This window comes from Echinops telfairi, unplaced genomic scaffold (genome assembly GCF_000313985.2).
Source record: "Echinops telfairi isolate 266 unplaced genomic scaffold, ASM31398v2 ScPeMD7_7469;HRSCAF=8507_0, whole genome shotgun sequence".
NCBI classification, from domain to species: domain Eukaryota; kingdom Metazoa; phylum Chordata; class Mammalia; order Afrosoricida; family Tenrecidae; genus Echinops; species Echinops telfairi.
The window spans coordinates 69,688,208-69,691,815 of record NW_022111372.1 but is presented as its reverse complement, the minus strand read 5'-3'; positions in this window follow the sequence as shown (position 1 = coordinate 69,691,815).

Here is a 3,608-nt window from a genome sequence, read left to right as displayed (position 1 = left end):
TGTGTATTAGAAGCCGGAAAGGTCAAGGACCTTCCTTTGGATCAGCACCTTGAATTCAGACTCTAGCCTCAAAACTCAGACAATAAATTCTGTTCTTTAAAGGCCATTTAACATTTGTTACAGCAATGCTAGGTAACTAAGTCAGATGGGAACACAGTTTTCTTGGTCCTTATCCCTTTTAGAAGAACTGCTGGGAGAGTTGAAGAAGATTTAAAGTAGAAAGGGCAGCAATATGGCCACTTCGAATGTTAATGAATATCCCAATTGCTAATGGAAAGCACACATAATGAAGTGACAAACAAAATAAACCATGCCCTTGGGGAGTCCAAATAATAAATGAATTTGAAAACAGAATGCTATGAATACCTGTGTGCTGTAAGATACTGTCTTATCAAAGCAGAGCCTGGTTGATGGATCAGAGTTATGACTTTAAATTAAAATTACATTTAATTAAATGTAATGGGATTGGCCTGGCTGGTGCATCCCCATCCTTAAAGGTGCCATGCTTCAGACTGCAAAGCAAAAAATGATTTTCAGGCTCAGGGGACAAGCCATGAAGGGAGTTGATGAGTGGTTCATGGCTGTTCCTCTGCTGGCCAATCAGCTTACATCTTTTCCTTTCTTTTCTCTAGCTCTGTCATCTGCTTGTCAGTGGTTTAGGGAGGAGCTCTCTTTTTGAAAACCTGGTGTTAAAACCAACCACCAGGGGCTCTGCTGACAAATAGCTGATGCCTTGATTAGGTGAAAGAAAGTGATAGAAGCAAAGTGATTGTAGGGAGTGGAATGAGACGTGAGATAAGTGCCGGGCAGGAAAGGGTCCAGCACAGAGACATACAACTGAGCTTGCAGAGGAGGGGAGTTCTCTCTGTGTCCACAGGCACCGTGTTGTGGGTAAATGTATCTAGATGAATTTCCGAACTGGGACTGAGTAATAATTTGAGGTGCAGGATAGGTGTGAAAAGCACAAAATTTGGAGATCCAGAGAGTATGAAATAGTTCCCTTTTGGATAGTTTAAAAAATGAATGTATACAAATTTTCGTTAATGTTCATATGACTGACAAGTTTGTGAAGCAAAAAGTGGAACCCAGGGGTGTTGCAAACGGATCGAACTGTGACCTGCTAACGCATGATTGTGGTTCATGTCACTCAGAGAGGCCTCATGTGTTAGGCTGGGTTTATAGGAGTAAAATGGCTCACGCAATTGTAAGAATCGGCAAATCAAGTCTGGTTCCATCTTAACATCTGGATCTGTTAAGTTGGAGGCTTCTCCTGACTTGCAGCACTTTGGGTGCTGATAAATCCAGGATTGGCAGGAACACCTTAAGCTGGTGGCTGAAGAGGCCGATGACTTCCATGGTTAATGGGCCACACTTGTGACTGGAGAGGACAATGAATCCAAGGTTGTCAGATCAGATGGTAGACTGCTGATGATTCCATGGATGGCAGGCCATTGGCTCAAGTCCAAAGAACTGGAGGTGAATGACTCAGATGCAAGGTCTAAGCCAGCAGTACTCAACCTGTGGGTCATGACCCCTTTGGGGGTCGAACAACCCACTCATAGGAGTCGCCAAATTCATAACAGTAGCAAAATTACAGTTATGAAGTAGTAACGAAAATAATTTTATGGTTGGGGGTCACCACAACATGAGGAACTTTATTAAAGGGTCATGGCATTAGGAAGATTGAGATCCACTGATTTAGACCCAGCAAAAAGCAAGCAAGCATTCCTACAAAGTCCTCTTTTGTGTGGGAAATAGAACCAGGAAGAGAGTGTATGCAGAGAAATTGTCTACACTCATATTTAAGGAGTCTGGAAGGTCAAGACTCTGGTGGAGGGAGGCTTCATGCTCATGAGTTAGAGATGAATCCTAGTCATATTCTCATAACTAAAAGTTATACCCCACAATGTTCCCTCCATAAAAATGCCAATTTAAATATGTCCCTTATAAGTACATGGCCGCTCTCTAGTATGCCTAGAGGTTGTTGTTAAGAGTGATCAGATCCTATTGTTGGCCCCACCTTAAGTATGGCCCACTCCCTTCTGATAAGGATCATGGTTCCCCTGGAGAAGAGCTCAGGGACCCCTAAGGTCAAGCTAACTCAGGGATGACCAAGGTTAAGCAGCAATCTTAACTCCAGAATCCACCCACCTTGTTATATATGTGCCTCTACCACCTCCCTTTCCTATGATGTGTGTGCCTCTAGAACATCCCTTTCCTGTTACATATATGTATAATGTGGTCTGTATGCCATGAGATTAGATAAGCCTTTTGGAGAATACATTAGCTTTTTCTCTGGTTCCGGACTCCATGGAAGAGTTGAGCCCTTGCATGTCTTACCTGATGTTTCTTTAATTTACCCTTCAATTACACAACCACCCCTTAGGATCTATTCAGTTGTGGAAAATGCTGCCCCACACTTTTGTAAGAAGTAGAACATACTCCCAAGGAAACTTCCTTTCAATTATGTCAAGGATCAGACCTGAGAAAGAGGGTTGTTTTCCAGCCTAACATGCTTACAACTGCACAACTGCTCAGCTACTCATAGCCAACCCTATTATGGAGTTGATTACACTGGGATAGGTCACATCATAGGGGATTACTAGATCTCAACTGCCAACCCACTGAGAGTTTTGGCTCAGTCAAGTTTACCAAAACCACTATCACAGCTCAGAAAAAAAGGCTAGCAACCTACTTCCAAAAAGTCAGTCCTGAATAAACTACTCTGACATACATAGGATTGCCTTAACTTTTCATTTTTTTTTGATAGGACGAAATGTGGAGTCGCTGGGTGGTGCAATCTGATAATACACCGGGCCACCAATGTAACAAATTGATAGTGTGAGGTGGCTTGGAAGAAAGTACTGGCAGTCCAGTTTCACACAAAAAAATCCATCAATGAAAACCCTAAAGAGCTCACTTCCACTTTACATACACGTGTTGTCATGATTTGGGGTTGATATGACAGCAACCCATGTTTCTAAGGAGCTAAATGTGTATTCTGCTTGCCAAGAAATAAATTAATAAAATTATCCTTTGTATCAGAGGTGATGGCTCCAGTGCTTAGGATGCCTTAGATACATGATGCCAATGAATGAAGTTGAGTTGGGAGACAGGGGGACATTGGACCCTGAAAGCAAAGAATCATCTTCAGGCAATTGTTCCCCTCTGGAAAGGAGAACCTGTACTGCTAGACCCTCTTTTCAAATAAAGCCTGAGAATGGACATTTTGTGCAACAATCCTGGTAGGTGTAACGCAAACACCCTAAGAAGTCGGTGACTCTGCCCCATAGGACTGCAATGAAGGAGGATTGGGTGTGATGGCATGTAGTCAGATGCCTGTATTTGGAGGTTACATATTAACTGAATTGAATTTTTCTAATAAAAATTATGGGAGTGATAATAACTAGCTCAAAGGTTTTAGTAGCTGGGGAGCACTAGGGCCACAGTAGGTTGGTCACGAGTTGGGCTACTAACCACAAGGTTAGCAATTCAAAACCACCAGCTATGCAGTGGGAGAAAGATGAAGTTTTGTAATCCTGTAAAGAGTTCCTATCTTAACGCTCACATGGGTAGTTCTACTCTGTCCTACAAGGTCACTATGAGTC